Genomic DNA, 24,516 nt, shown 5'->3' on the forward strand with positions numbered 1-24,516 from the left:
GGAAAGGACAGGTCATCAAAGAAGGAGGTACCTTTCTTTGAAGGGAGGAGAGATCTTCCAATTTGACTATGACCCTGTAGGAATAAGATCAAAGTCGAAGAACTCAAAAGGCTTCCATAGCCTTGGAAACTCATGACTAGAGCCTAGGGAGATTTCTGACGCCATAAACAAGAGTGTCAAATTGTTAAGTCAACAACAGGAGTCACTGTGCACTTACTCCTCATGGAGGATCTCTGTCCTTAATGTGCTGTACATTGTGATTTAATGCTATAACTAGTACTCAAACAGTATTTTTCACTTTGTGTTTCTCTTTGGGTGCAAACTGTTGAAATCTTTACTTAATATATACTAAAGTGATCTTCTGTATATAAAAAGAATTGAAAATGAATCTTGTTAATGGAAGGGGAGAGGGAGCGGGAGAGGGGAGGGTGGTGGGTGGGCAGGAAGTTATGGGGGGGGGAGCCATTGTAATCCATAAGCTGTATTTTGGAAATTTATATTCATTAAATAAAAGTTAAAAAAAAAAGAAAGATCTTCCATCTGCTGGTTCACTCCCCAGTTGTCCACATCAGTTGGGGCTGGGCCAAACTGAAGCCAGGAGGCAGAAATTTCATCCAGGTCTCTCACGTGTATGACAAGGCACAAGCAGTTGGGCCATCTCCTGATGCTTTTGCCAGGCCATTAGCAGGGAGCTCGACTGGACGTGGCACAGCCTTGACTTGAACAGGCATACATATGTGTTGCTTGCATTAAAGGTAGCGACTTTACCTGCAACTCCAGCCTCTGTTCTTTACATCTTAACCTGCATTCATGTTTTCTATTTTTTATAGCTCCACTTTACAGTCTGGCTGATTTTTTTCAACATTGTTTTCTGTCCACTTGCTTTCTTTTTGCTACATTTATGCACTGTTTTAGTCATTTCTTCTATTTTAGATTTCAGTATTATTGTTTTTTCTTTAGTTTCCAGAGATTTGTTTGAGCCTTTCCTAAGTTGCATTTTAAAATCATATTGGTTCTCCAAAATTGTTGCTTGGTCTTGGTTCTTGGACTTTTCTCAAAGAATGGTCCCCAAACTCCAGTCTTCACTCTCATATAAAGGAAGAAACCAAGACCTCGTTCTGCACAGAGTCTTCTTCTCTGGTATGTTTAATTGTGATGTTTTACAAACATGCCTGCAGTTTAAGATCACACTTTTAAAATAACATTCTCTCCTAATGATTACTTGATCTCTGCCACTTGATGCGAGAATCAGCAAAACCTGTTGGATCTTATTTGGAACTGACATTCTATGTTGTAATTTTTCTCCTGTTGATTTTTGAATTTCCTTTTTGTTTCAATGGAAAGGAAAGATGATACTCAGTTTCAGATGCTAAAATCATACAAGTTGCTTTGTTATAATAAAACTGTGTATACACATACACACACACATTGATTTTTTTTTCCAGGCAGAGTTAGACAGTGAGAGAGAGACAGAGTTATAGACAGTGAGAGAGAGAGAGAGACAGAGAGAAAGGTCTTCCTTCCGTTGGTTCACCCCACAAATGGCTGCTTCGACCAGCGCGCTGCACCGATCCGAAGCTAGGAGCCAGGTGCTTCTTCCTGGTCTCCCATGGGGTGCAGGGCCCAAGGACTTGAGCCATCCTGCACTGCCCTCCTGGGCCACAGCAGAGAGCTGGCCTGGAAGAGGAGCAACCGGGACAGAATCCGGCGCCCTGACAGGGACTAGAACCCGGGTGCTGGCGCCGCAGGCAGATGATTAGCTTAGTGAGCTGCGGCTGCAGCCCAAGACACACTGATTTTTGTACTTTACTTCACATTCTTATTTCTTAATCACTTAAGTACATTCTTGGAGTCTTTTCATGTCATCTTTTGGTTTTAGTTAGCATGTTCATTCCCCTGTTGTATCTTTTGTTACCAGTCACTGAGGGGAGGGCAGTTGCAGGAGCGAGTTTCATGGGTTGTTTTCATCAGCTCAGTATAGAAATAAAAAGCCAGGAAATACTTTGCAAACAGGCAGAAACCTTATTTGACAGAAAAGTGTCTGATCCAAGAGAAGACCAGGCAGAGTGCCTGAGTGGGACACTGGCCTTTAGGAAGTGCCCAGGGTTTTAAAGGCATTCTAATGGGATGCCCATTGGACAGAGGGATTCACAAACAGTGTGTTGATTGGCTTGGAGCTCATGGAGGTAGCGGGGGTCTCTTAAGGCAGCCGGTCTCCTTGGGGGCTCAGCCCCCTCCTCTGCTAGCTCTGGGTGAAAGATTGGAGGTGTGATTTAAAACTGCAAGGTCACTTATGCAGCACCAGAAGCTGTGCTGGTCAGTCTGGAGATAAGCTTTCCAGCCACAGCGGGCAGCCTGTTGTGAAGGAGATTCTGCCTACGTCTGAGGGGCCCAGAAACCTCCAGCCCCACTGTTTGGCCTCATCTTCTGACTCTTTCTTGTATCATTTCCTTGTATGGGTATAGTTTATTCAGGTTAGTTTACCTTGCAGTTATTTATCTGTGAGATTCCTGTGTGATCTATGTTCTTACAAACTAGTTATGTCATTTTGTGTACCTGTTTACTTCTGACAGAAATACAAATTTACGTTGATCTGAGAGCAGTTTTTTTAAACTCATTTCCTAGATTGAGTGTCCTGGGTCAATTGAATACTACACATTTGAATCTCATGTCTAATTATAGATATACAGTTTTAATGTATCTTGGGAAATTAATTTTCCTGTACTAGTATTTTGAATAGACAACAAACTTCCATGCTACTTCTAGTCCATTTTTCCTCGAAAATGTTGCTAATATAGGGTCTTGGCTTCATCTAAGTGTTTTATTTCTGTGTCTTGTGTTCCTGGATAGGTATTGAAAGTCTAACTTTCTGCTGTCAAATCAATATTGTGATCTGACTGATTTTTTTCCTTAACAGTAGTAGAGACATAAGCTTTTATATTACTCTTTCAATTATGAACCTGGTATTTCCTGTTATTTAAGATTACTTTTATATTTTAAAGCTGTTATATTTACCATGCATTTCTTTATATTTGGAATAAAAGAAGAGTCTGAAGCAACTGAGTCAGCCTGTCCTAGAAGAGTCACTATCTATTAGACTAATTTTGATTAATATATATTTTTGAAAAAGTAGACATATTTTTAAAAATGTACATTTATTAAGTTTATCTATGTAATTTATTTTTCCTGGCCCAACTGTTCTGAAGTGTACTGTAGCTCAATGTTTTGGACTAATTTACCAGAACATATACACATTTTTTTAATGGAAAAATTTCCATTTTTTTCTCTTTTTTCCATTTTGCCTAAACTATGCTGTAAAACTCGCATTCACACTATGTAATTTGGGGCCAGAAGTTTGACTCAGTAGTTAGGCCTTCACTTAGACATGTGTACTCCATATTGGAGTGCTTGGATTGTAGTCCAGGCTTCACTCTGCCTTCCAGCTTTCTACTAATGCACACCCTGGGAGGTAGCAGGGGATGATGATCAAGTGCTGGGGCCCTGCCACCCACATAGCACACCTGATTGAGTTCCTGGTTCCTGGCTTTGGCCTTGTTCAGCCCCCACTGTAGTGGGCATTTGAGAAATGAACTGGCATATGGGAAATCTCTGTCTCTCTCTGCCTGCATGCCTCTTCCTTTTAAATAAACAATTAAAAAAAATAAAAACCAAAATACTTTGAAACTGAATATAAGAGAAGATAAAAGTATAATTTGGCTATTCTTTTTCTTTTTTTTTTTTTTTTTTTTTTTTGATGGACAGTGAGAGAGAGAGAGACAGAGAGAAAGGTCTTCCTTTGCCGTCGGTTCACCCTCCAGTGGCCGCCTTGGTCGGCGCTGCGGCCGGCGCACCGTGCTGATCCTGGCAGGAGCCAGGAGCCAGGTGCTTTTCCTGGTCTCCCATGGGGTGCAGGGCCCAAGCACCTGGGCCATCCTCCACTGCACTCCCTGGCCACAGCAGAGAGCTGGCCTGGAAGAGGGGCAACCGGGACAGAATCCGGCGCCCCGACCGGGACTAGAACCTGGTGTGCCGGCGCCGCTAGGCGGAGGATTAGCCTAGTGAGCCGCGGCGCCGGCCTTGGGTATTCTTTTTCAAACCTTATCACAGTAGACTTCCCTGGGATTTTGATATTGTACTTTTCTTTTTTTGTGCTTGTAGTAGTACTTTTTTGTACTTCACTGGTTTCTTTTTTTTTTTTTTAATTTTTTTTGACAGGCAGAGTGGACAGTGAGAGAGACAGAGAGAAAGGTCTTCATTTGCAGTTGGTTCACCCTCCAACGGCCACCGCAGTCGGCGCGCTGCGGCCAGTGCACCTTGCTGATCCGATGGCAGGAGCCAGGTGCTTATCCTGGTCTCCCATGCGGGTGCAGGGCCCAAGTACTTGGGCCATCCTCTACTGCACTCCCAGGCCACAGCAGAGAGCTGGCCTGGAAGAGGAACAACTGGGACAGAATCTGGCACCCCCAGCTGGAACTAGAACCCGGTGTGCCGGCGCCACAAGGCAGAGGATTAGCCTATTGAGCCACGGCGCAGGCACTTCACTGGTTTCTAAAATGATAATGTATTTTTCCCCTGGTGCTGTTTCTCACCCTCCTGACTCTTCTGTTCCTTTTAGAATTTTGTGTGCCCTTTCGACTTGAACACCTCTACTCTCCCATCCCACCCGCAACTGTACTATGTGGTGCTCCCCTGTATGAGGAGATGAACATGAGCAGCCGGGATTCTCTTATGGATTGAGTTGTGTCCCCCTAAAATGAAAGGTTGAACTTCTAATCCCCTAGTATTGTGAATGTGACCTTATTTGGAAATAGGATCTTTGTAGATGTAATCAAGTTCAGATGAGGTCATTATGATGGCCTTGATCCTATATGACTGCTGTCCTTACAAGGAAAGGAAAACACTAGCTGAAGACAGAGAGAGGAAGAATGCCATGTAATGACAAAGGCAGATGAGTGAGAGGTAAGCCAAGTAATGCCAAGGATGAACAGCTTCTTCCAGAAGTTAGAAAGGGGCAAGGAAGAATGTGGTCCTACAGGCTTCATGGAGAGTGAGGCCCTGGTGACATCTTGACTTTGAACTTTTGAATTCCTGAACCATGAGATGTTACCTCTCCCTTGCAAGCTGCCTAGTTTGGGGTACTTTGTTCCAACTGCTCTCATTCCTTGCAATGAGGTTTGGGGTCTCTTAAACCTTTCTACAAGGTAAAGATCACAAAATCTTGTCATTAGACTAGAAAATTTTTTTTTTATTTTTTATTTTTTTGACAGGCAGAGTGGACAGTGTGAGAGAGAGACAGAGAGAAAGGTCTTCCTTTGCCGTTGGTTCACCCTCCAATGGCCGCCTTGGCCGGCGCTGCGGCCAGCGCACTGTGCTGATCCGATGGCAGGAGCCAGGAGCCAGGTGCTTTTCCTTGTCTCCCATGGGGTGCAGGGCCCAAGCACCTGGGCCATCCTCCACTGCACTCCCTGGCCACAGCAGAGAGCTGGCCTGGAAGAGGGGCAACCGGGACAGAATCCGGCGCCCCAACCGGGACTAGAACCCGGTGTGCCGGCGCCGCTAGGTGGAGGATTAGCCTAGTAAGCCGCGGCGCCGGCCAGACTAGAAAATCTTTTAAGATCTTAAGCCTCGGACTCCATTTTTGTTGCTTTGTATCCCTTCACCCTTGGGCTTCTTTCCCTATGCTTCATGAGAGAGTCTTATAATTACATGAAAAAGTCAAATCATTGCCCTCAAGTTTTTCACTCAGAATGGCTCACAGCTCAGGAAATACTTTGGGTTACTGCTCATACATTCTTCTTTGGCTCTCCTTACTCCCCACTCCCAGAGAGCAGCAGGAAAGAAAGTGCTGAGACATTTTAAAAAGGTGAAGCAGCTTATTATGTTGTTCCTATCAAGTGTTGCCTGAAGATATTTTTGCCTTGCATGTCTGCTTATGCTAATCCATGATGAATTGAACAAGAATAACCACCAGAGTTTTCTTTAGAGTCCACCACCTCAGTGCTTAAAAAAGAGTATGTTCTGACCCTTCTGAAACCCTTTTGTAGGTAATAGCTCTATTGTACATCACTGCCCTCTGAAAGAACTGAATCCTTTGGATTGCCTTAAAATGCCTTGAAGTGGGAGAAAAGTGGATTCGTTCTGCTCCTTTTACAAAGTTCACAGTGACTGACTGCCTCAAATGATCACACTTATTTTCCTTAGTCATTTTTTCCAAGTAAGTACAAATACGATTCTGATTTCCTTTTTTCCCAGTGACCCTCATCCACACACTGGCCACTTTTTTTTTTTTTTTTGGTGATTTCTCCTTTTTGTCTAACCCACCTGCCTGTCTCCAATCAGTTTCCAAAAGAAAGCTCTGCATAAAGCATGTACCTTTTCATAATAATATTAGGGATTGCATAAGATGAAAAGACATAGTAAGGAATAAGTTGCTTGTCCAGTGAGTCACTGGGATGTGTGGGTGCTAGGGGACAACGGAAAGACCCTTGCTTGCAGCTCTCCATCTGCCTTCAGTTATGTCCCCTGAGTAGAAAAAAGTTTTCAGACAGGTTCCTGTGCTGCTCATGTTCTCGTTCTAGGTACAATTTCTTCCTGTTGTACCTTTTGGGAAGTTCATGCTGTGCACAAGATGACACTAATGATAAATAAATTTTGACATGAGTTTAAAACTTGATAGTATGATCTATAAGAAAATTCTACACTTGATCTTAGCCAAAAGGCTGAGAAGCTACTATAAGAAAATTCTTTTTAACTTTTTTTTTTATGAGTCTAGTGAGTTTCTAATCTGTAAAACAGGTATAATAATGCCTACCTTGCTGATTCAGTATAAGGATTAAATGATGTAATGTTAATTTTTGGCCTCTTCAAAGTAATTACTCTAAAAGTGCAATGAGTATTTTTGTTGATATTGATGATAAAATTTGGATCCATGCTCATTTCCAGGAACTGAAAATATTCTGCCTTAGTTTCTTGTATAAGGGTTTTTAAAATATTTGTTTATTTGAAAATCAGAGTTACACACAGAGAGAAGAGATGGAGACAGAGACAGAGAAGGAGGGAGGAAAGGGGGGAAGAGAGAGAGAGAGAGAGCGTGAGAGAGAGAGAGAGAGTGAATGAATGAATCTCCATCAGCTGGTTCACTACCCAAATGACCTTAACAGCCAAGGATGGGCCAGGCAGAAGCCAGGAGTCAGGAGCATCTTCTGGATTTCCCATGTGGGTGCAGGGGCCCAAGCACTTGGGCCATCCTCCACTACTTTCCTAGGCACATCAGTAGAGAGCTGGATTGGTAGCGGAGCAGACTGGTCTCAAACCCACATCCAACCTATTTAGGGTGCTGGTAGTGCAGGTGGTGGCTTTACTTACTGTGCCACAATGCTGGCCCCCTGAATAAGTGTTTTTTTTTTTTAAAGTATTCTACTTCGCATATAGAAATCTTTTTCTACATATGAACGATTTTGCTATTACTTCTTAGACACCATCTTCCTTTAGGAGGGAGGATTGGAGGTGTGGGAGAAAGATGATTCCTTTCATTTCTTGATTAGCTGGTAGCCCTCACCAAAATAGATTCACCTTGCTGAAGTGAAGTGGCAGACAGGACTCAGGATGCAGATCACCTGAGCTTAAGGGTATTGAGACTGTAATAATGTGAAAGATTTGCTAGAGAGCCTTGGAAACATAGTGGCACCAAGATGGGGATAGCACTGCATTTATGCTTATTAATGTACCTGTCTCCCCACACTTCTGTGAAGTTACTATTGTGCTAATTTTGCAGTTGGAGAGTCAAGGTGCTGATCTTGCACTCTCCAAAGGCAGCCATCCAGTTAGAGGGAAAATCTAATACTTAAAGAATCTCTTTCATCTTTCTTCATAACAGCACCCTGCTAATGGTACTTAAATAAATTCCTTTCTTTGTAGTTCCAAAATTAACTTAAAACAACATAGAAATGAATAAGCTTTTTGTTTACACTGAAGGGTAAATTTCTGTCCCTTGAATATTAAGAAAATGATAAATGAATTAGGAGATTTATATTCTGTTGGTTAGGAAAATGCCAATTTCATTAATTAGCAGATCATAGTTTATTATCTTCTGATTTTTTTCCTTTTCTTACATTACCTTTTTCTATAAATATTAGCAGGTTTGTATGAAGTTCATGGCTTTTTCTCCACACAATTTTTCAAATAAGAAATAGGAGAAAGCAAGTAAGAATTTCATTTTCAGGTGTTATTTTCTTTCTGCCTCTATTCAATCAGTGGTTTGCTGGTTTGTTAATTTCATCTTGTCATGCAATGAAAGTGAAGTAGGTCTTTATAAAATATATCATTGATTTTACCTATCTCTAAAAGTGAACATGAAAAATTGCATAGTCTTTAAATGTCTTGAACATGGAAAAATGCCAGGGAAAAAGTCATAAGGAACCAAAGTATATTTAATCCATATTCTTAGTGTCTCTGTTTGGACTCTGTGGCACAAACAGCATATAATTTGGCAATTAGATAATTGACCTGAATTCCAAAGTCACATCTTGCCACCTATCAGAAAACAAGAGCTGTTTAGCTTTGCAAAATTTGAAATGGTTGAACTCATTATTTCTAATTGGCTTACTATGAAGAATATATTCAAAAACGTGTAGCAAAACTTGGTCGATTGCATAGTTTGATGGCTAATTTTATGTCAACCTGGCTAGGGCCTGGTAGTCAGATACTTGGTTAAATATTACTCTAAAGTCTTCTGAGAAGATATTTATAGATGGGATTAACATTTAAATTAGTGGATTTTGAATAAAGTATATTACCCTCCTTAATGTAATTGGGTCTTGTCCAATCAATTGAAGGTCATAATAGAAAAACACTGACAACTTCAGAGGGAGAAGGGATTCTGTTTGTAGACTTGTATCTCTGTTCAGATTGCAGCTTTTCACTGTCTCCAGTCTGCTGCCTGACCTGTAGGTTTTGGAGAATCTCATAAGCCAATTCCTTAAAATATCTTAATATCTGTCTCTGTTTCTCTCTATCTCTTTGTCTCTTTCTATGTGTGTATCTGTATTCACAAACTATTGGTTCTCTTTCTATGGAGAACTCTAATACACATACATAAGAAATGTTTTTGGTGAGAACTTGTTCTTTTCAACAAAACATTCAATTTCCTTCTGTTCCTTTTCTATTTCTGAAAAGGGCATAATTTTTCATAAAGATATCTTCTCACTCCCATTTTTGTTTTTTTTTTTAGCTATATTTATTTACAATAACATCCACCATTTTTATGTCCAATTTGATGATTTTTTACATTTTTATACAGTAGCACAAATCATCAACATCATTATGGTGAAGCATTTCTATAATACCAAACTTTTCAACTATTCATTTGTGGTCAGCTCTGTTCCCTAACCTCCTGGCCCTAGGCAACCACTGATCCACTTAGTATCATTACAATTTTATTTTCTCTAGAACTTAGTAAAAAATGAATTCATAGAGATTATACACTTTGACTTCTTTCACTTATTTTCACAGTTTTTATACTGTTGCTAGTATTTCTACCTTTTTCTATTTTCTATTTTATTGTGGAGTAATATTCTGTAGAATAATACTCACCATGTACTTATGCATCAGTTGGTTGGATTTCCATTTTTAGCTATTACGAAAAAGCTGCTATGAACATTTTCATGAAAAATTTTTATGAACACATGTGTTTTCCCATGAGTAGATGTATTTAGAAGTTTAATTGCTGGGTACCAGAATAAGTATATATTTATCTTTACAAAAGAGTGCCAAACTGTTTTACAGAGTGCTGTATGAGAAAGCATTTACATTTCAATGTATAAGCTTTTGAGTTGCCTCACATTCATATATACACTTGGGAATTTCAGTCTTTTAAATTTTGGCTTATAGTATCTCAAAGTGGTTTTAATTTACATTTTCCTAATGGATAATCATTTTACATATTTCATGTACTTTCTTTCCATCTCTATTTATTCTCTGTTGAGTTCTCTATTCTTTCTATATTACTCATTTAAGAGGTCTTTTTTTTTGTTTTCTCATTAACTTGTAAGAAGTTTTTATATGTTCTGGAAAGAAGTTGTTTAACAGATCTCTATTTCATAACTATCTTGTCCTATTCTGTGGATTGCCTTTATTTATTTATTTTTAATGATTTATTTTATTTTATTTGAAAGGCAGAGTTACAGAGAGGTAGAGACAGAGAAGGGGAGCTCTTCCGTCTGCTGGTTCACTCCCCAAATGGCTGCGATGGCCAGGCCTGGGCCATGCCGAAGCTATTAGCCAGGAGTTTCTTCTGGGTCTTCTGCATGGATATTGGGGCCCAAGCATTTGGATGATTCTCTGCTTCTTTCCCAGGAGCATTAGCAGGGAGCTGGATTGGAAGTGGAGTAGCTGGTGCTAGAACCAGCTGCCATATGGGATGCTGGTACAGCAGGTGGTGGCTTAATCCACTATGCCACAATGTCAGCCCCTGCCTTTTATTTTTTAAAAATATTTTTTGAAAAAGAAAAGCTTTCACTTTTACATAGTCCAGCTTACCATATTTTTTTTTTACAGCTTTCATATCCTCTTAAGAATTTGGCTTAAACAAGGTCACAAAGATTTTATTTTATATTTGCTCCTAGAAGTTGTAGATTGCTAGTACTAAATTTGTAGGTCTGTATTGCATTTTTAGTTAGATTTTGTATTTAGTATGAGGTAAAGTCCAAGATAGTTACTTTTATTATTATTTGTACCCTGAATACCCAATTGTCTCTAGCCATATTTGTTGCAAAGATTACTGTTACAAACTGAATTACCTTGGCACCATTGTTGGAAATCACTTGGCCATATATGAGTAAATGTGTCTATTTCTACACTCTGTATTTGTTTCTATTGATCTATGTGTCTATTTTTACACTATATTATGCTGTTTTGATCACTAAAGGAGCAAAATACATATTGAAATCAATTTAATATGTCTGCTACCTTTGTTATTCCTTTTCCAAATTGTTTTGGCTATTTTTTTAAAGATTTATTTATTTATTCGAAAGTCAGAGTTACAGAGAGAGAGCGAGGTCTTCCATCCAATGGTTCACTCCCCAGATGGCTGCAACGGCTGCAGCTGCGCCAATCCGAAGCCAGGAGCCAGGGGCTTCTTCTGGGTCTCCCACGCGGATGCAGGGGCCCAAGGGCTTAGGCCATCTTCTAATGCTTTCCTAGGCCATAGCAGAGAGCTGGATCAGAAGAGGAGCAGCTGGGACTAAAACCGGCACCCATTTGGGATGCCGGTGCTTCAGGCCAGGACATTAACCTGTTGCGCCACAGCACTGAACCCGTTTTGGCTATTTTATGTAAATTTTTTGTATTGAGTTGTCAATTTCTGAAGAAGTAAAAAGAGAAGAAATTAACTTTTAACCTACTGAGTTTTGAACATGCTGAAACCTAAATGTTTTTCATGAAAATCTTCATAGCAGCTTTATTAAGTTGATCTTTAATTACTTTTAACAAAGTTTTATAGTCCTCATTGTATAACTTATGCATTTTTCATATTTTGATGCCATTGTAGATGGTGTTTTGAAGCAAAATTTATTTTTGGAGCAGCTTTATATTAACTAAATAGTACAAAGATAGTAGAGTTGCTCTATACCCTACATCCAATTTACCTTATTTTTAAGCTCTTCAATTAGTATGGTATATTTATTATAGCCTTAGGCCAATGCTGACATATTATGTTAACTAAATCCCACACAATGCATATACTTTGATTTACACATCCTGTTACAAAGGGAGAGAAAGACACCATTACAACTTCGTAACTGTGTTAATTGCAATAAGAAACCAAAGTCTGGAGTTTGGCAGATAACTAAAAGAGGGTTATCACTTAGATTATTTAACTCATTTATTTATAGCAGTATGAAATCACAGGTATTTATTTTATATAGTCAGCCCTCTATATCCATGAGTTTTATATCTGTGTTTTCTTTTTCTTTTTTTTTAAAGATTAATTTATTTGGAAGTCAGAGTCACACAGAGAGAGGAGGAGAGGCATAGAGAGAGAGGTCTTCCATTCGCTGGTTCACTCTCAAATTGGCTGCAACAGACGGAGCTGTGACGATCCAAAGCCAAGATCCAGGAGATACTTCCAGTTCTACCACGCAGGTGCAGGGACCCAAAGACTTGAGTCATCTTCTGCAGCCTTCTCAGGCCATAGCAGAGAGTTGGATGGGCAGTGGGGCAGCTGGAACTCCAAACAGTGCCCATATGGGATGCCGGCACTGCAGGTGGTGGCTTTACCCACTATGCCACAGTGCCTGCCCCTATATCTGTGTTTTCAGCCATCTCAGATTGCACATATTCAGGAAAATAATTTCACATAACCTGAATATGTACAGGCCATTTTTCTTGTTAATATTCCCTAAACAATATAGTATAAACACTATTTATACAACATTTACATTGTATTTGGTATTATAAGTAATCTATAGATGATTTCAAGCATGTGGGATGATTTGCATAACATATATGTAAATACTGAATTTTATGTAAGTTACTTGAGCATCCACTGAATTAGGCATCCATTAATGGATGGATCATGGAATCAAGCCCCCATGGTTACTGAAGGATGACTATACTTTAGGTTACAATCCAATACTACATTATTTTGTTGCTTGAAATTCACCTGTTTTGACAATTTTGGAACTCTTTCATTTGGTTCCCATGTTTCTTTGCATATCCATGTCATTGCATATTTTTACTTTGAGCATTTCCTTAATTTTTTGCACTGTAAGAGAATTGAGCCTCATCCTTTATATATCTTGTCCTCATTTTAAATGAGCCATTTCTCTAAGGAAGCTTAGTTTCTTTTAAAGAAGAGTGGAGAATTATAATTGGAGAATGGTACTAGAAATAAGATCTGGGCACTAAATATACTTGTAAATAATATACTTAAAAACGTATTTCTAATTATTCTTGGTTTATAGGTGCATAATTCAAATAGGTATTTTGATGTGGCATCTAGTGACATGGTATGATATAATAAATATAGTAGCAATTTTGTGGGTTGCTTGGATTTATATAAACAATCATGTCATCTGGCATGTGGACATTTTTTCTTTCTTTTTTCTAATATGCCTATCATCTATATCATTTTCTTGTCTTATTGCAATAGAGTGTCTCAGTCTTTTGATATGATGTTTAATGAGACTATTGTGATGAACATCCTTGCTTTATTCTTTTTTCTTTTTATTTTAAATTTATTTAACAGGTAGAGTTAGAGAGAAAGGTCTTCCTTCCATTGGTTCACTCCCCAAATGGCTGCTACATCCAGAGCTCTGCCAGTCTGAAGCCAGGAGCCAGGTGCTTCTTTCTGGTCTCCCATGTGGGTGCAGGGACCCACACACTTGGGCCATCCTCCTCTGCATTCCTGGGCCACAGCAGAGAGCTGGACTGGAAGAGAAGCAACCGGGACTAGAACCCGGTGCCCATATGGGGTGCCGGCGCTGCAGGCTGAGGATTAACCAAGTGAGCCACGGTGCTGGCCCCTATTCTTTTTTTTTTTTTAAGAATTATTTTATTTATTTGAAAGACAGAATTATAGAGAGAGGTAGAGACAGAGAGAGAGGTCTTCCATCCAATGGTTCACTCCCCACATGGCCGCAATGGCCGCATCTGTGCCAATCCTAAGCCAGGAGCCAGGAGCTTCTTCCAGGTCTCCCAAGTGGATGCAGGGGCCCAAGGGCTTGGGCCATCTTCTACTGTTTTCCCAGGCCATAGCAGAGATCTGGTTTGGAAGAGGAGCAGCCGGGACTATAACCAGCACCCATATGGGATGCCTGTGCTTCAGGTTAGGGCATTAACATGCTGTGCCACGGTTCTGGCCCCTGCCTTATTCATAATATTAAAGGGAAACATTTAATTTCTCCCTAAGTTTTCATAGATACTATTTATCAAATTGAGGGAACTGACATAGGCAATAAAGCCCATGAAACTAATTGTTCTTCTTTTAAATCATTAGTTATCCTTGAAGAGGTTAGTGGAAATGAGAAAGAAAAAGGTGTTTTAAAACTTAGCATTGATATTTCCTGTTAATCATGTCTTTGAATAGATCTAAACTTCCATGTGATGTCATTTCCTTTTGCTTAAGGAATTTCCCTTAACATTTCTTAAAATGTTGTTCTGTCAAAGATGAATTCTCTCCATTTTTATTTGTCTAAAAAACTCCTTATTTCAATTCACTTTCGAAACTTTTGTTGAGTAGAATATTCTGTGTTGACAATGTTTCTTCCATTTCAGTGAGTATGTCACTTTGTTTTCTTCTGGCTTATACAGTTTTTTTTTTTTCTTGTGCAAGAAGTTTGTTATATTCTTTGTTTATATAGATTGCCTTTTTGTCCTATGACTATTTCACTTATTTTCAATTTGTAAAATTGATTAAAATGAACCTTTATCCATCTCCTTAATGAAAAATATCCCTGTTTCATTTCAGGTAGTTTCTGTTACAATAGCTTCAAGTTCACTTATCTTTTCTTCAGTAGCCTTGAATCTGTTGCCAACTTCATTTATTGCCCTTTTTATTTCACATGTTGTCATCTTCATGTTTAGAATGTTGATTCTTTTAAAAAATAATCTGTTTTATATATTTTCTCATTTGTGTATTCTTTCTTACATCCTTGAATATGTGGATTATATTTTTAATAGTGACCCTAACATTCTTATCTGTTAATTATATCATTGTTATTTCTGAGTTTCTATTTATTGATTTATTTGTCTCTTTTTAGAGTGCTATTTTTTGCTTTGCATGACTGGCTCTTTTTATTAGATGCTGGGCATTGTAGATTTCACATTATTTGATGATGAATTTTTGAGAGCCCCCCCCTCACACACACACACTCACACACACACACACACACAGAGAGAGAGAGAGAGAGAGAGAGAGAGGAAAAGAAAGAGAGACAGCCAGACACTCCCATCTATTGGTTCACTAACTCAATACCTGCCTGCAATGGCCAGGAGCTGAGATGGGGCCAAGGTTAGGAACGTGGAACTCAGTTCAGGTCTCTCATGTGGATGACAGAATCTCAACCACTTGAGTCAACTCTGCTGTCTCCCAGGGTACAATAAGCTGGAGCCAGAAACTGCAAGCCAGGGATGGATTTGGGACATGGGCATCTTAACTACTAAACTAAATGTCTGTTCCCTGATGATAATTTTATGTATCTTTTTCAGTAACATTGGGCTTGGTTTGGAGATTCAGTTAGGTTTACTTGGAATCAGCTAATTTCCAGCTTGTCTTTAAGAATTGTTGTTTGTGGACCTACAACAGCGTTTATTTTTGAGTTAATTTGCCCCATCACTAAGGCAATAACTATTTGACTAATGTCAGTGATTGTTTTGCTGGTTGCTTTTTTTTTTTTACCCAGAAACCTTTTATTTAAGGTATACACACTTCATGCATTTCATAAATACAAATTTATGCATGTGCTACTCAGAACTTAGCTGATGGCGTGATGGTTCCCTTTTGTATTGATATATCTTGGGGCTTTCTTGGCAGTTTCCTACTTTTCAGTATTCTGCTCCACAAAAGCTTGCCACTCTGGCCTGCCTTAATAACATACTCTATCCCTTCATTTCCACAAAACTGCTGGGTTCTTCTTGGATTCAGTTTTTCTCCTGGCTTGGAAATTGTTCTGAGGTTATGAAATGAGTCCATTGCAGTATTTACTTCATAGTCCTCTGCTGCCTGTTTCCAATGTCTGAAAGATGTTCTTTTTTTTTTTTTCTAAGCACCTGGGTATTTAATATGGCTAGGTAAATCTGATCCCCTGTTTCCCAGCAAAGACAGTTGTTAAAGTTTGTAATGTTCTTATGACACTCAATCTCTAAGTGTGTTAACTTATAGCCATACACTTACCCAATATCATTACTCTTGGATTCAGAACCTGGTTTCTACACTGATAGTGTTTTGTTCTAAAAGTTAAATCAAGCCACCTCTCTGTGTTCTTCCCTGTAAGGAAGTTGCATGGGATACTTTTCACATCACCTCCATGTAGCACTATAGTTGCTCCCAAGTAGACCCCCATTCTTAAGATACAAGGTTTTTAGACTTCCAGAAGACAACCCTGATAGTCAGACAGGACAGGCTGATATAATGGCTGATGCTGAATATCTCTATAGGATATACAGAGCAAGGCGCAACATGGTGCCAGAACTCTCAGGAAGAGCAGTTTCACAATTCAGCTCCAGAAGATTACATTCGCATCAGAACTGATGCGGGTGTCATTTCCTGCAGTTTTACAGCACAATCCTTACTGTAGTGTATGGCAGACTTGAAATGCACCATGCTTGATTAAGCAGACTCTTTATTCAGCTGATGAGAGCTTGGGCAGCAGACCTGGAAGACCACTCCCTTGTCAATAAGTCCATAGCACTCTGGAAATGCTTCCTTCTTGTTTGCTCCAGAGTCATCAGCCTTAATCAAGAGTACGATGGAAGTTAACTGTGAAGAACAGAAGGCACTGCTTGTTAGAAGGACTAAAGGAGAATGAAACAATTAACTGCTTCTCTGGAAGATGATACATTATGTAAGTTTCTTATAGATCGTAAGGCTGTGTGCAGATGTGATTCTCGGCTTTGCCTCTTTTTATCTGTATGATCTTAACTCTTCTATGCCTTAATTTCCTCATCTTTAACACAGGTATAAAAATAAGAATGGAAGGAATACATAAAATAAGTTAATATATAAAGACCTTGAAGAATATCTTATACTCAGGACACATTCAAATATTAAAGATTTTAAAATGATCTTTATTTAAAAACTATTAATATTCTGTTCAGTGCATCTCATGTAACCTCAAAAAGTAAGTAGTTCCTTGGTTACATCTGTTTCAGTTCTTTTATGGTTCCAGTTCCTCAGTTGCCTGTACTTCATCCTAAAAGACTTTGCTGTCAGTTGAGCTTCCATGCTGCAAACTATAGCCTCCATGGTGCAAAATAATGCACTCTCCACTCTCGAGATGTTCCTCCTCCTAGGAACATTTGTATTTTTATGAGATTCTGGAAGATATAAAAATTTCTTAGTTCAAATAAATTGGTTCGACTATTCAGGCAGGGCTCCTATGTCGTGGAACTCTTGGAACCACACTTGGAAGCCAATGAAGGAAATAATCTGGTATAGTGGTTTTAAATTTTACTCATTAGACTTTCAGAATATGGAGTGGATAGAGAGAGGATTCAAAGGACTTTCAGTTCCCCCTGGGCTCTTTTATCCAGATTCTGTGTTGGGCACCTAACTTAAAAAGAAGATTGAAATCCTCAGGATTAGAGTAGGGAACTTTTTCAAGCTTATTTTGCTTTAATTTATTTTAAATGAATGGATTGACATATAGCAAAGGAAAGATCATTTCCAATAGAAAGGTATCCACATCTCTGTGGCATTGACTAAATGAGCCTGATTTTGGGTAAGCGTAAAGTCATGATCAAGATATTCATTACTGTTTACCATGCCTGCCTTCACTTCATCTTTGCCAGGTGATTTGAAGCCCGTGAAACTCAGGGAAAACAAACTGTGGGTTGTGTTACTGACACAGTGACTCTTGGGACAGATGAATTCTTCCAAAGTCCTCTTGAATTTCTTACCACAAAAATGTTTATTTAGCAAATCTAAAGGAGATTTGCATAAAATTATTTTTCTGATTATAGAAATAAGAAAACAAAATCACATTTTTCTTTCCATCCTCTGCTTTTGCCATTTTGATTCTTTTAATCTACTAGAACTGGAAGAAACCTTGTACAGGCCACCTTGAGCAACATATGTCATAGAATCCTACATTTGAAAATGTTATAAATGGGAATATATTGCATGCTTTCTTTAAAATACAGAGCACATCCTATAGAGACTGGCACCTGAAAATTGCCTGTGTTAAGTTACATAAAATGCCTGAGGTAGTGTAAGGTAAAGGTTAGGTTCTCAAGTAAAAGTGACAGGAAACATCAGCACTGGCAAAGTTGCTGGGGAATAGAGTGCCTAAACTGCTAGGTATTTACCTGATCAGAAGCCACATTTCCCTTCTTCTGAGCAGATCTAATACTCATCCACTTTTTTCATCTAATCAATTAATGTTTACGGCTTCTAAGATTTTGCGTGGTTCACTGGCCTCTTCTCATGAATCGTATCATTAACACAGAACACAATAATCCTCATCAGTTCATATCTGGGATGGCTGGGTAACAGAACTGAGCAGGATGTTGGTTCTGATTTCAAGCTGGGAAGAGATCAAAAGCTAGACATGATCCCCAACCCTGGTCAACACTTTAAACAAATTCTTATGGGAATTTGTAACAATTGTGAAAAAAAATTACTGTGCCCATAAGTTGGTAATGTAGATTCTAGAAAATAGGGTTCTGTGGTCAAACCTTCTCAGCAAAGCTACATTCTACATGCATGTATCTATGAAAATATGTATGTATCTATCATCCATCTATCTATTATCTCCCTAAAGAAAATGACCAAAATTCACCTTAGATAAACTGAAGCAGAAGAAGTAAAAGAGGGAATAGTGGGTGATTTCATGGCTCATGTAACTGGGAATACCTTGAGGGAGTTGACCTCTGGACTCTTTCAAGAACCCCATCAATATCATGAGGTCTTTTGTTTGCTAACACTCCACCAAACCCTGACCCCAATCTCTTGGTTGTACCTTTATCTACTAATTTTGTACTTTTTTGTGTGGATGACTTTCTTTAGTGCAACAAAATGATGGCGGTCATGAGTCCAAGTGAAGAACACACATTCACACACATTTTAAAGCTGATACCCTCTCAGAGTAGTGACTTCCAAGATGAATTACAGAACCGTTTGAACTAGAAATATGAAAGTAAAAATCTCCAAACAGGCTCTCTATTGACTGTTTTGATTGCAGTCTAACTCTGGTATATGGTATTAGCCAGAACCAGCATGACTGTGGCATTGAGACTTGCCAGAATTTAGGTCCACAGCTACTGCTTGTAATCAGATAATTAGCTTATTACGCTTATTATGACTGGAAACCCCACCAGAATTGGGTAGAGAAGGTAAGAGGAATCTCATCAGACGAAAAAGGTCATTGTTGGGAAAAGATGTCATGTGGGAGAAGGGGTGCTGTGCACATAAAAACAAAAGGTATCTCTAAATAATTTCGCACAATAGAATCACTCAGGGAAACTCAGTGATGCTGACGTAGTTTATCTGAAATGTGACCTCGCACTGGAGTTTTAAATAGTTCACTAGGTGATTCTAATATGCAACCGTGGCTGAACACCACTTGTCTAGTTGTTTTACCAAGTCATCCTTTCATACATGAGCAAAAATTAATACTTCTAAATATCAGTCTTTTGCTCTAAACAAAACCTTGATTCCAAATGAATGCATTCAAGACTTAGTGAAATTTTATCTCAGCTTCTTTTTCCGGTCTTATCATCCACCGTGATTTTAATCATGCCCTATGTTCCAACAAATGTGGGACGTTTACTGGTCTGCAAACATGTGCGAAACAGCTATAGTGATCCAACATAGAACAGAGCTGCTCAACAGAATGGCGGGAATTTTTTCCATAAGGCCCGATGTGGCGGCCATTAGTCATATGTGGCTATTGAGCACTTGACATGTGGGTAGTGTGACGGAATGTTTTATTTCAGCTTAATTTAAATTTCAGCAACCATGAGTGAATAAGTGGCTACTCTGCTTCAGCAGAGCAGGCATAAAGTTTTATTCAGTTCATCTGTATCAACACTTTGTCAAAATGTTCAAGGTCTCTAGTATCTAATTCCCTTTCCTGATGTCTCCAGCTAAAAGGTTTCTTGTTGTTAATTACTGATCACTGTAACTGAACCCTGTATAGGACATTTAACTCCACTGATTCTCCTGTGGCCAACATCCCCAGATAATAGAAATTTCTTGAAAGAAGAAACTGAGTAGAGGGCTGATGTTTAATTAAAAAAAAAAATTGTTAAGCATTGTTGAACAAATTGTGCCAAGCATAGAATTCTGTACACACTTATGCACTACAGAAACACAAAAGTACATATTTTATAGATACTAGATACACACAAATGGAAGTTCATATGTTCCAAAGTGCTGCCAGTTTGAGGGGAAAGCACATGTCCTTCCTGACTCTCTGAGAGAAATTGGGTCAGTAGAATAGGTAGGCGAGAATGACTAATACATGAAGTGACCACAGGGTGTTAGTCTATTTTTATTTGGCTTGGAGGCAAAGATAATTGCAGTGGTCAGAAGTTCTAATGATTTTATTAAAGTAAACGAGGGGGTGGGGCACTCAGTATACTCTAAATTAACACTTCCTGAATCAATTCTGGGAACTGTCCTGGCAAAATAGTTATAAATTCATCCTGACCCACGCTTTTTTCCAGAATTAGTTTGTAAAATGATGAACTCTCACTTCCTAAATTTTATGCAGATGCTACTGTTACTGGGGAAATGTCACTGTTAGAGAATAGAAGGCTATTATTCCACAGAGTGTTTCAGGCTGACTGAATCAGGTCTGGAGCATTATTGAAATGGTAAGATAAACTGAACTTGTTTCTGGCAAAATAGAAAGTTTTTCTTAAAAACATAGTCCTTTCTTGATCATGGACAAATGTCATGGACTCATTTTCAGTGAAATTTTATCTATTAACAATGAGGAGATGGGCAAGGCTATATCTGGGCTCTGACTGGGAGCCCTGCAGCTGAGGTTTCCTTCCCTTGAGATCTCCTGTAATGCAAGCAGCTAAAGCTGGAGGTTATTAACATTTTGAGAACACTGCAAACTGACACTGTGTAATGTTATGACATTTCTTCCCAAGACATTTAATCTCTTTTAATCAGTGTTTATGTTGGTGATACTTCATGGTTATTTGCCTTCACATAAAAATGGAACACTTTGGCACGTCATTAACATAAGACTAATTTACTTTTTACCCATTGTAAATGTTTCTAGATCTTTTTTCTCCTTTTCTCTCCTCTCCCACTCTCCCCCGTTTCTTTCTCCTTTCTTTTTCGTTTGAATGTTTTTGACATTAGCTTTTATTCATGTTTTTGTTAACACTTTGATTTATTTCCCTTTGCTGATATTCTTCATCACTGGTTTAGTGGTGAGGTTCCCCACACTATCTTCTCAATAAACTTTAAAGTGTAAAATCTGGAGGAAAAGCAGTCTCACTTCTCTGAAGTGTTCAAAGCCCTGCTGCTCTTGGTTAGGAAGAGTTTTCTCCTTTGAATGCTGCTCCATGGATGACTTTGTTGCATGTGGTTCTTCTTCCTGTCCATTGTTTAGATATTGTTGTAAGCTTCTAGCATTGTGTTCAGGCTTCCATTTCTCTTTCCTTTTTGTCTGTGGTGTACTTCCTATGATTTCAAAGCTACTTCAACTTTTCCTCCTCCCAAAACATTTTCATCCAATGCAAAAACTGATGATTTATCTTATATGCGGAGAATAATTTTATTTTAGCATACAAGATGGTTGCACATTTTAATTCACAAAGCAGCATAATTTTATTTTAAAAATAATTGCATATACTTTCTTATGCATCTCTTATTTTGCCAACCGGTTAAAACCTAATCTCAGTTTTAAGGCAAGGTTTCTGAACCTTGATTTGTTTGAATTTGGAGCTGGTAATTCTCTGAGGGAGTTTTCCTGTACATTGTAGAATGTTTAGCAGCATTCCTGGCTTTCTCCCACCAGGTACCAGTGGCATATTCCAGTTGCAACAACCTAATATGTCACTGACTTTACCAAAAGTATACTGGGGAGGGGGAGAAATAGCTCCCTGATGAGACCCACTGGTTTAGTGGAGTGCCCTATTCCTTTCTGCAGGTTTGCGTTAAGTTCTGTGGCAGGTACTTAAGAACATAGGCTGAAGAGCTGTTCTTGGAATCATTTAACACCTGCACAGACTAATTTTTACACCTGCACAGAGGAGTCCCCACTTTCTGTAGCTGGGCTCCTTCTGCATCTACCTAGATCTGACAAAATGTTCTCAGAGACATTGTCTCCACTCTGTTCTTTGGCATAAGGGAACCTCTTATTGCTGTGTTACTTTGATCTGCAAGATGCTCTGTGAGGTGGCCTCATGCTTATCTGCTGTGCCATTCTAAGATGCCAGGCTGAGTGACAGGAACATGGGGTTCTTACTCCAGGATTTTCTCTGGGACTAGGAGCAATTCTGTCTGATTCCCAGTTCCATCTGGGAACACCTTGCTATAGGACACTGAGATCAGGATCCTACCAGCATTTGAGCTTTGTTTCTGCTATGAAATCTCCTCTACAGTACTAACCATCTTTATATAGTCTGAGGGCTTATAGTGTGTAAGTTATATATTTCATAAGGTATGTTCTCTGCTTTTCTGCTATATTACATCTTCCCTGGGGCAATGAATTCCACTAAGAGTGGGAGAAAATAAAAAGGAGAAAATAAAGAGACAAATGGGATTACATCAAACGAAGAAGCTTCTGCACTTTGTTGAGGAACACTCAACACTCAACAAAGTGAAGAGGAAACTGAAAAATGAAATATTTGCAAATTATGCAACTGATAAAGGATTAATATCCAGGATCTATAAAGAGCTCATAAACTCAACAAAACAGTTAAGAAATGAGTAAAGGACAATTTTCAAAGGATAAAATACAAATGGACAACAGATATATGAAAATGCTCAGGATCTCTAGCCATCAGAAAAATGCAAATAAATACCACAGTGAGGTATCACCTCACCCCAGTTAGAATGACTCTCCCATAGAAATCAACAAACCATAAATGCTGGTGAGAGTGTGTGTACCCTAATCCACTGTTGGTGGGACTATAAACTAGCACATAATGGAAGACAGTATGGAGATTAATAAGAGATCTGAAAATAGACATACTATATAACCCGGCCATTCCACTCCTGGGAATTTACCCAAGAGAAATGAAATCAGCATATGAAAGAGTTATTTGCATTCCCATTGTTATTGTATCTCAATTCACAATAGCTAAGATATGGAATCAACTCATCTGGATAAAGCAAATGTGGTAAGCTGTAAAAATGAATGAAATCCTGTCTTTTTCAACAAAATGGATGGAACTGGAAACCATTATACTTACTGAAATAAGCCTCCAAAAGACAAATATCATATGTTTTCTCTCATATATGGCAGTTAATATAGATACCAAAAAACTATATAGAAATAAAATGGTCATTTTGGGATATGATTTGGGATATGTCATCTTTAGCCCTTATTTATACTCCTGTGGAAGTATGGTCTTCCTACTTTGTACTTGTTGCATATTAGGCCTGTGAATATAGGGTGGATTAAAATTATGTCTTTGCAAAAACTAATGAAGAGAGGGAAAGAAGTAAGTAGCATGTGAGGAGTAGGGGAGTGAGGGAAGTGCAGTTGTTTTCTTGCAACCATGTCTATGGAATGCATAAAATCTGTTCTCTTTATATTAATTTAAAACTTTTATAAAGAAAACAGAAAAAAGATGAAGTTTGGTTAAAATCAAGTGTATTCAAAAATCATCACTTTTTTTTTCTGTTAACATTTCTATAGGAATTGTAGTATTTAGAAACCAAATACAATGTCAGGCCATGTATGTTTATTGTCTAGAAGGATGATTTAGACTGTGGGAAATGCAAAGAGTCACAGTAAGAAAAGACTTGAGACCATGATGGACTCCCAAGCCAGTGTGCTGTGGGTAGGACTCCTGAGATAGAGTTGGGAATCCTTCATGAAGTAGTATAATTTTATCTGTGTATTTTTCCTAAAGTAAAATATTCTGATATATATATATATATATATATAATACTATACAATTCAGAATCACTATTTTCTTTTATCCATTAAAGTACACTAATTATATTTTTAATTGACACATAGTTCTACATACTTAGTATAATATGATGTTTGCATTCATTTATACAGTGGGGAATAATCAAATCAGTTTAATGTGCATACCAACTACCCTAAACTTGTATCATTTCTTATCATAAGTACATTAAAATTCTCTGTTCTGGATTTTTGAGATATTATGGTTTTGCTTTGTTTTAATGAGCCAAGGATTCCTTAACTCTCCACTGCACATTTTATTGTTTGGTCACCGTTGGTCTGCTCCTTGCTATAAATTCCCTGAAATATATTTAGTTGATAAACTTCTTTTATAAAGCATTAGTGTAAGTGGTCCATGAGTTCATGTAGTTTACATTTCCATAAATTGTCTTGTGTTTGTTAGTTTTTCACTCAACTCTCTGTTTACGATATGATGGGTCCAAAGTGATATCTCTTTTGTGTGGGGAGCAACTGGGAGTAACTCGGACTAGACTAAGTTACTGGAATTAAGACTTATTCTATGCATCTGCTGTCCCACAATATGGCGCTGGGAGAGGAGAAAACAGCTTCTACGCAGCTGCCTCTTGCCAACTTGAGTGATGACCTCCAGGAGCTGATCCTGCTCCTGATTGGAGGAGAGCAGCGTACTCGGTGTGTGGGTAGCAGAGTTGGGATTGGCGGAAGAGGACTATAAAAG

General features: G+C 38.6%; 1 long non-coding RNA gene across 4 annotated transcripts in view; it reads left to right on the plus strand.

Annotated features, from left to right (window-relative positions):
• LOC127493120 (uncharacterized) overlaps positions 1–24,516 on the plus strand; it is a 385,519-nt gene that overhangs the window by 267,137 nt on the left and 93,866 nt on the right. For 2 of the 4 annotated variants that reach the window (XR_011388476.1, XR_011388474.1), the window contains one exon: positions 11,980–24,273. This is a non-coding gene — a long non-coding RNA (uncharacterized lncRNA). Of the gene's footprint in view, positions 1–11,979; positions 24,274–24,516 lie in introns of those variants that run through there. The other 2 variants (XR_011388475.1, XR_007923156.2) reach the window with 1 other exon arrangement.

The sequence above is a fragment of the Oryctolagus cuniculus genome, chromosome 5 (genome assembly GCF_964237555.1).
Source record: "Oryctolagus cuniculus chromosome 5, mOryCun1.1, whole genome shotgun sequence".
Taxonomy (NCBI): Eukaryota; Metazoa; Chordata; class Mammalia; order Lagomorpha; family Leporidae; genus Oryctolagus; species Oryctolagus cuniculus.